The following is a 9,356-nucleotide window of genomic DNA, read 5'->3' on the forward strand; positions in this document are numbered from 1 at the left end:
CCTCTGAGCCCAATTTTGCTGGCCTTCCTGGAAATAAATGATCTCTCCATTGTTCTTCGAACTCAAGAGTTGGGGTCTTTTGCCTGCAACTAAGAATCCTGCATGATACATTGCCAGGTACAGTTAAGTACTGTTTTTTGTTTTTTTTGTTTTTTCTCTCCAAACTATATCTCTGGAATCTCCTGTGTGGGAAATCCCTGGGCTGTGTTCTAAGATGCCAGTTCCTGGGCTCAGAATCTTTGTGTATGAGTTCTAGAACTCTGTGTTTTTATTAACTAATAAAAAGAGTCCCACGAGTGTAGACTGGATCTGAACAGAATGGCCTTGAACAGAAATTCTGACCCTGCTGATTCCACATCTCTATGTATGGTGTGATTCTTTTACAAGACCAGATGACTGATCACCATTTCTTTGTGCCCATGCATCCTCCCTCACCCATCCATGCTGTTCTGGCTCTTTCTTTACCATTCCCTTTCTCCTCTTCTTTCTGATGCTTGAGACAGGGTCAGGGTCTCACGTAGCCTAGGTTACCCTTCTGTATAGCTGAACTCAACTGTCTTTGTAGCTAAAGCTAACTTTGAGCTCCTGAGCACTGCAGACTCTACCGTATTAGTACTGAGGTTACAGGCAAGTGCACCTACATCAGGCAGGGAGTCTCTTCAACGCTGAACTTTTATTTTCCTTTTTGGTCTGAGAACTGAGAAGTGGCTGCTCCCCTGAGTGTTGCCTGAGTTCCTCATCATCCACAGTATCAGAGCCATCAGCTCACACTCTGACTGTAGCTCTCCAAAGCAGTTTTGCTTTTTTTTTTTTTTTTCCCTGGGCATCTTTGTAACTCAGGCATACAGCTCAGCAAGTTACTCCAAGGTTTGATGGGGTCAAGAGGGAAAAGCCAGAAGTTAAGAGGCAAAGTCCTTTCCTTTGAAAGGTTTCTGTGGGTGGGGATGAAAAATAACATGGAGAAGAATTGATTGATCAGATTGGATTAATCACAGTGTTACAATTTAAGAGACTGTCACCTTCCACTGTTTCCAAAGTGAGGAGATGAGTGTCGAAAGTTAAAGTGTCGACCTGGTTAAAGGTAGAAAAGTAAGAGTGTTGCTGTTCTTGGTCATGTGGAATGATCAAAGCAAAAGCATCACTCAAGAATGAGCTAAGACCTTGCTGGTAGCAGGGAGATCTGGCCACTGTGGATGAACATCAAAGTGTCGTGCAAAAGCATATTTATTGATTGTTCACAAAGGTTTTCTTTCTTTTCTTTTCTTTCCATGGGGGTAGGGGTATAAAACAAGCTCCTTATACCAATGCCCCTAATCTAATCTATATGTTTCATGAAGGAAACATCACACCCCTGTAGCTTCAGCCCTTACTGTGTACATTTTTCAGTACTCAATAATGCAAGACACTCTAGGTATGCCGGGACTGTCTTGTGACCAAAGTCATGCAAAGGCTGTAAAGCTCCCCCAGAAAATAACTCTATAGATCACAGAAATCCCTGTTTTCTACAATGGTTTCTTCAAGATCAGAGGACTTCTGGAAGGCAACTATCTCACTCTAATGTTTACTCTAGATATAATAACTCTATTTGATTTTTTGCTACATAAGGATGGAGAGAAACCTTCATGTTGTTCAAAGGAAGGGTTAGCAATTGTAAAGATTTGAACTTAGGCATGTTTGCTTAACACTGTTGAAACTGAGTTTCTTCAGCTGCAAAATAAAAATTCTAATAATTTTAATGCTTATGGAATATTGGCTATGGGGTGAGAATTCTTTACAGTTTACCTGCTAACCCATTTAATCCTTGTTACAGCCATATCATAGGTACTTTTACTTCTACCTGTTCCAGATGCCCCAACAGTATAACTTACATGTAGTCACACGGATGGCTGGTTTTCTATTGCTACCATATTGATTTCCTTGAATTAATGGCTAAAGACAGCCTATCTTCATCACACATTTTTGTGAGACACGTATGTGAGCTTAGCTTACATAGATTCTCTCCATGGTATCTTAAGGCTGCAATTGAGCTGTTGACCTTGTAAGGACAGCCTAGGGATCTCTTTGGGTGTTGGTGGGTAGGGGCTCAGCTGTGGCTGTGGCTCCTTCTTGAAGTTCTTGTGGTTTGGGATAGAATTAGCTTTCTTGCAGCTGCAGAACTCTTGGCATCTGAATCTCAAAACAAGCTGTTCAAAGTCTCACTTCCTCTGGTGAAGACCTCATGGCCTTTTAATTAAGACCAACTGCTTAAGTGGCTATATTATATCTGCAACACATCCTCATCTTTGATATATAATGTGGAACATAATTGTGGGAGCAATATTCATTTATCATGTTCCATAGGTAGAAGACCCACTAGAACAGGGCAGTCTTGTTCATTCTCAAGGGGAGGGGACTCCAGAAGCCATGGTTCACAATGACTGGATACACACAACTGTCTGATACATCTCCCAGATGCAGCTTTCAGGCTGCTTAAACCCAGCCCGGCTCCAGGTGAAGAGTCAGTTGCCATAGCATTCTTGTTAGTAACAACTATGTTCTTCTTTTTCTGTTTTTGAAGGAAGTAAGCCTGCTTTATATATAGCCTTGCATAGGATTCTAAATAAACCAGCACACGGCAGGGCCATACACTCTTTTCATCAAGCCTTAATTCCCTGCATCCCTCCACCTTTGAAGATCAATTTCAAGCACGCATAACCACTCAGGGTTTTGTATTTTTCTGGAGAAGACTGCCATAGTCCCTTGAGGCATTCTGGTTGTGTACCTTTCTCAATGGGTTCACCTTCATTTGAACTTGGACCTTGGGAATCGAGACGTGTTCTCCTAGAGTGACCTCAGCTTTGCTCTGTGTCTTTGAAACAGATGAAGTGACTGAGAAGGAGGAGTGAGCATCTTGCCTTTGCAGACAGGACAGCATGGAGCAGCCATTTACTGTGAACTCACTGGTAAGTCATGCTAAGCCACATGTTGTATATGGTTGAAAAGCTCCTAAAGAAGATCGAGACAGGCTATAGAAAGACTCACTACTACCTTAAGACACAGAGCACTTGTAGATTTCTAGCCTTCTGTGTGGCCTTGTCCTTTGAGGAAGTGACGAATAGAGCCATCTTTGCAAGATTTAAAAATAACATTTTGCTCACAAAGCTTGTGAAATGTTAATCTGTGAGGCTAGATTCTAGGAGTATAGATCCTCTGGAAAAATACCAGAGGCGATTTCAGAGGGGTCATCGCGTTTGGGCACTCCAGTCTCTTCATGCCTCAGCTCATTTACAGATAAAAGTTGGAGGCTTGCCGTGTGTGGTAACAACTGAGAAAAGTCTTACATGTTCAGCACGGAGCTGTTGCTTGGGCACTGTCCTGATGTGTCTGTGTTCCTAAGCTGCTTGTGTTTCTCACTTTCCCTCTGCAGCCTGTCAGAATTGACAGCTTTCCTACCAGTATCCCAGAAGAACAGTGTGTTGGGAGAGGAAGAAACAGGACTTTTCCCCCCATTAATATGTTTATTTATTCACTTTACTTCCTGGTCACAGCCAGCCCCTCCCTCTTCTCCTCCCAGTCACACCCTCACACATCTCTCCCTCCATTATCTCCTCCTCTTTTCCTCAGAGAAGGGGAAGTCTCCCTCGTGTACCACCCCACCAGGCAGTTCAGCTAGGGGAAGGGGATCCAGCGGCAGGCAACAGAATCCGAAACAGTCCCTGCTTCTGTTGTTGAGGAACCCACATGAAGACCAAGCTGCACATCTGCTACAAATGTGTAGAGGAGCCTAGGTCCCTGCATGCCCTTTGACTGGTGGTTCCGGGACTGTGACTCTCCCCCAACCCCCCACTCATGGGCCCACGTTAGTTGACTCTGTAGGTCTACCTGTGGTGTCCTTGGCTCCTCCTGGCTCACTCAGTCCTATCCCCACCCCCTCCTCTACATGAGTCTCCAAGCTCCACCTGATGTTTGGCTATGGGATTTAGATCTGTTTCCATCCACTGCTGAATGAAACCTCTCAGGAGAAATTTATGGGAGGCTCCTGTAACAGGACTTTGGGATCATGTCTACTTGCTCGGTAGCCCAGATAAGTCCCTAAATGTGAATATAGACATTCTACATAATCTCTTTGACCCTAGTTTATGGATGTCCTCAGCCTCTCATGGGGACTTGATAAATGAAAGCTGTAAATGTTTTCACATTGTGTGTCTCTCGTGCAGTCAGCCAGACTTGTGCGAGTGCATCTGTCATGACCAGAAGACCCTCCTTTGCACTTCTTTGATCTCTGACTCTTACCTCTTCCTGCCTCCTCTTCCATTATGGTCCCTGAACAATGGAGGTCAATCCATAGACACTTATTCTCTCACACTTTGACCAGTTGGGAGTTTTCCGCATTAACTGCCATCCATTGCACAAATAAACTTCTTTGATATGATCTATGAGCTGCCCAAATCTATAGGTATTTAAGGGGCAGATTGATGCTCTGTTTAGCAAAATAATAGTCATAAGTCCTATGAACTCCCAACCATTGGCTCTTGGCCACTACCAGGTTTGCATTTCCTTGTGGAGCAGACCTTAAATTCAATGAGAAAAGTAGTTGGTTACCTCCGTAACATTGATGACACTCTTGTACCCATAGGCATGTCTTGCCATCTTGATCATTATTGTAGCTCACAGGGTTCATAACTGGTAACTCTGTTGATGACCTTTCTCCATCAGCAGCCTGAACAGTACCTTACACAGAAAGGAGGAACTTTCTTTCTCCATGTATTATGAACAGAGTATATGGTGTCCCCAGCAATAGGGTCTCACTATCAAGTTCCAGTGGGAATTCAAGAGCAACGGCAATAGGCTGGGTTGTATAGGTGGTCTCCAGGACATCCCTAACAATGGCAGTAGCCTGTATCATGCAAGAGGTCTCCAGGACACCGCTAATAAACAACTTTAGAGAACGCATCATACACTTGGCACTGGGCGTTTTACATGACAATCTCTGCCTTCTGGGAGAAGCATTATTCCTGGGATAAGATAACTATTTTTATGAAAATCTCTCTCTCTCTCTCTCTCTCTCTCTCTCTCTCTCTCTCTCTCTCTCTCTCTCTTTAGGAAGTTTATAAAATAGTAGGCTTCCATTTGAGCTTTTCAAACTTCTTGCTAATTTTCTCTCCTTATCCCATTCTCTGCTCCTGCTTCCCCACCCTCCCTTCTTAAACCATTTCCCCCCACTATTCTCCTCCCTTTATCCCTTTATCCCCCTTAGCCATACTATCCTCTGAGGCCTTAAGATCTTCTTTTACCCTTTCCATCTATGGCTCCTTTCTTGTTTACTGGCTTCTACATGCACCTCAAGTTAAATACAAAAATCTAAAGATTTGATGCTAGGATCCATGTATGACTGAGGACATGCCATATTTGTCTTTCTGGGTCTTGGTTATGTCACTTGTTATGTTTCCCAATCTTGTTGATTTACCCGAAATTTTCATAATTTATTTTTTCCAGATGAATAAAATTCTATTCATCGTCCACTCGTTGCCTCATGGCACCTAGGCTATTTCTATGTCCTAGCTATTGTGAATAGAGCAATGAACAAGGATGAGCAGTGTCCCTGGAGTAGGAGAGAGAGTAGCTTGGGTATATGCCAAAAGTGATGTATCTAGGTCATAGAGTTGGTCTGTACCAGTTTGTACTGTGACCTACAGTGCGGGAGGCTTCTCTTTTCCCTATATCATTGTCAGCATTTGGTTTCTTTTATGTTTTAAATCTCAGCCATTCTGACTGGAGTACAGTGAAATCCCAAAGTAGTTTTATCTGTAATTCCCTGATGGCTAAGGATGGTGGACACTTTCTTCTCCCGAGAACTTTATGCTCAGTTCCATAGCAGAGTGATTACATAGCGTTGTTTTATTGATATTTAGTTTATTGAGTTTTTTCTATATTAGAGACACTAATCCTCTATCAGATATATAGCTGGCAAATGTATTTCTTTTCTAATGCAATTTCATAGACTTCCTCTTCTGTCAGTGAACAGATTCCTTTGTAGTAGGAAAGATTTTGATTGTATGAAGTCCCATTTGTTGACTGTTGATCCTATTTCCTGGGCAACCAGGATCGTATTCTGAAAGTTCTTACTTAAGCCTCTTCCTCTTTCCTGTAGAAGTTTCATATCTAGTATTAGGATCTTTGATCTATTTGTAATTGATTTGTTTGCAGGGCAAGAAAGAAGTATCAGGTCTCATTCTTCCACATGTAGACAGATAAGCTCTGTTAAAGATGCTCTTTTCTCCAGTGTACATTTTTTTTTCCAAGTCATCTGTTTTCATGCTGTTTTTGCTACTATAGTCTTATTGTATAGCTTAAAATCAGAAATGGTGAGTCCCTCCCCCGGCAGTGTTCTCTTGTTCGGGATTGTTTGGGCTACCCAGAGTCCTTTGAGTTTTCGTATGAAGTTTTAAAATTTCTTCTTTCAATTTCTGTGAAGAAGTGCATCACATTTTTGCTGAAGATTTCATTGAATCTGATGATGTCTTTTGGCTTGCATGACTGTTTTCACAACATGAATCCTACTGATCCACGTGCATGAGCGTTCTCCCCATCTTCTGTGTCTTCCTTGATTTCTTTTTTTTTTCAGTGTTTTTGAGTTTTCATTCTGTACATTGACTCCAAGTATTTTTAAAGCTACGGCTGTGAATGGGATTGTTTTCCAGGTTTCTGTCCCAGATTGTTTGTTGTTGGTATAAAGGAAGGCTACTAATTTTAGGATTAATTTTGTAGCTTGCCACTTTTCTGAAAATTGTTGGCCTCTCTACACATTGCCTGTGTAGTCCTTGTAGTATCTCATGTATAAAATCATTTGCAAACAAAGAGACCTGGACTTCTTTTATTCCTATTTGTATCTCTTTTTTCATCCTCTCGTCTTACTGTTCTAGCTAGAACTTCAAGCACCGTGCTTTTATAGAAGTGGTAACCCCTGATCTTACTGGGCTTGCTTCAGGCTTTTCTGTTTATAGGGATGGCTGTTGGTTTCTCATATACACTTTTCTTAAGCTGAGCTCATTTCCCACCAGCTCGGCTCTCTAAAAGACTTTGGTCATGAAAAGATGTTTTTTTTTTTTTTTTTTTAAGTGCCTTTGACAAATTCCAACAGAATCTTTTAAAAACATTTATAGGGCATAGGGTGTTAATTCAATATATGTACACACTTTGCAGTAATTGAAGCAGGATGGTTGTCATTTCCATTTCTCTCCATTAGAAATTTTCACATTCTTTTATAAACTTTGGACTAGTGTGCTTTTAAAACTAACTGTATTTTGGTTCTGATTATCTGACGAAGGAAATGTGTTTTGCTTTGACCTGAACTCACATAGGTAGGAAGCACATGTTTTACATGGCTGCTCATCATACCTCTCTAGTCTTGGAATTCTTGACCGAGAGGAAACAGATCAAGAACTGTAAGGTGATCAAAATGTTGTGTAGCCATTTGTTGTGGTCACTTGGACCAGAAACTCTTTTCCTCTGGGAATTCAAGAGACTAAATCTTACTATTTCCTGAACTGTGATTGGACCTGGTGTACCCAGCAAGTCACAGGAAAGGTACCCGGAGACCGTGCAGAGCAGAAGGCAGTCCTTGGTGCTTCCTTGGGGAGGAAATAATGGGAAGGAGCTTTCCTGTTCACTGCTACAAGTCCGATCAAAAGTAACAGCTGAGGAAGCATCACTGTCTTCAGCTTAATGGGACCTTTTAAAAAAGTTTTATGGCTTGCGCTATATATTAAACCTTTAGATACAAGAGTCATTTCAGATTTGTAGTGTTCTAGTTGCCATAAAATTGGAAGTAATCAGATGACATAAGGAAAATTCTATGAATCTAATCTCCTGCACTACTTTTGAGAGTTTTTGGCTCAGTTATCCACAGCCAGAATACAGCTATTTCTGATTTACTCTTTTTCAGAGCTTTCTACAGACTTTGTTCAAATGTCTTACCTTGGCTGTAGTTGCACTAAGTTTTCTCTGGTGTAACCCATTGTCTCTTAGTGTGTGAGGCAATGGTCAAGTGATGTAACACTGGAGAAGGCAGAACACTAAGGGAACCCATCTATTTCCCAGATGCCTACAGAGATCCAGGGTGTGTAGATCTGCAGTGGAGCCAGTTAGGAATTTGCCTTTTTAAGAAAGGCCTGGTTGCTGCTGATGCTGCAGGTGCCTGAAGCACACTCTTAAGACAGACAAGTCTGAACTGGGGCAAAAACACGCTGTGGTCTGAGTGTGGTGTTTACATTGGCCAGTAGCCAGACTTGTTTCCACCTTACTTAACAGATGCTTCTACGTATGGATGCATTTACATCTGTTACAGTTCAAGTTGTAACAAAGAACATAAAATACTTATTGTTGGGCCCATAATCAATGGGAATTTTTTTTTCTGAGTCTTGCGTTTCTGAGGCACACTGCCTTCTTCCGAACAGTTAGCAGGAATATGTATGCCCCATGTACTTTCAAGGCTCTACATTATGGCTTCATTAGGAAAACTCAAGGATAGCATTAGAAGTAACTTTTCTCCATAATGTATTAGGGTTTTCTCAGTCAAGAACTAATTAATGGAGCAATTACTATTAGAGGAAAGTTTTAAGAGACTTATTTATTTTTTAAAAATGAACCTAGAAGGTATTTTTTTTTTCTTGAAAGAGCTTCTCTGGGACTTACCAGTTTTGATTTGTTAGTTTGTTTGTTTGTTTGGGGGGTGTTGTTTGTTTGATTTGGTTTGGTTTGGTTTGGTTTTGGTTGTTTCATGGGGATTGACATTTCTTTTTGTTCTGTGACAATGGAGAAAGACTCTAGAAATTGTTCATTAAACAAGATATATTATGGGATACAATCATATGCTAACAATTACTTTAATGCAAGCAACTTTCTGGAGAATTTCAGAGTCAATAACACAAGCCCAACTGAGACGCAAATGACCTAGGTTGGGTAAGGCCCACTGCTTACATGAGGATTAATGATGCTTTACCCGAAACACTTGCATACCGAGGAAATGCCACATAATTCTACTTTGAAACTTATGAAGAGTTCTTATACCAGCAAGGGTATATATTTTCCTGGATGTGTGTCTTTTTTGGGGGTGTGTGCTTGTGTTGGTCATATCATTAAATCTTATTGGAAGGATTTCCTGAGATATTAGTATTGGGTTTTAGGAAAAGAGAATACATGAATTAAATATATATATATATATATATATATATATATATATATATATCTTATTTAAATGATTGTAATCAAAAGCATAAAATATGTATTGCAGAAAAAGTTAGCTGCTATGCCTGACCATACAGATGTTTCTCTAAGTCCAGAGGAGCGGGTCCGTGCCCTAAGCAAGCTTGGTTGTA

The 9,356-nt window shown here is 41.0% G+C and overlaps 1 long non-coding RNA gene across 1 annotated transcript in view; it reads left to right on the plus strand.

The window, feature by feature from the left end:
• LOC115063856 overlaps positions 1 to 9,356 on the plus strand; it is a 32,202-nt gene extending 22,846 nt beyond the window's left edge. The window contains exons 2-3 of the long non-coding RNA XR_003843728.1: positions 2,860 to 2,942; positions 9,272 to 9,356. This is a non-coding gene — a long non-coding RNA (uncharacterized LOC115063856). The remainder of the gene's footprint in view (positions 1 to 2,859; positions 2,943 to 9,271) is intronic.

This window comes from Mus pahari, chromosome 1 (assembly GCF_900095145.1).
Source record: "Mus pahari chromosome 1, PAHARI_EIJ_v1.1, whole genome shotgun sequence".
Lineage (NCBI taxonomy): Eukaryota > Metazoa > Chordata > Mammalia > Rodentia > Muridae > Mus > Mus pahari.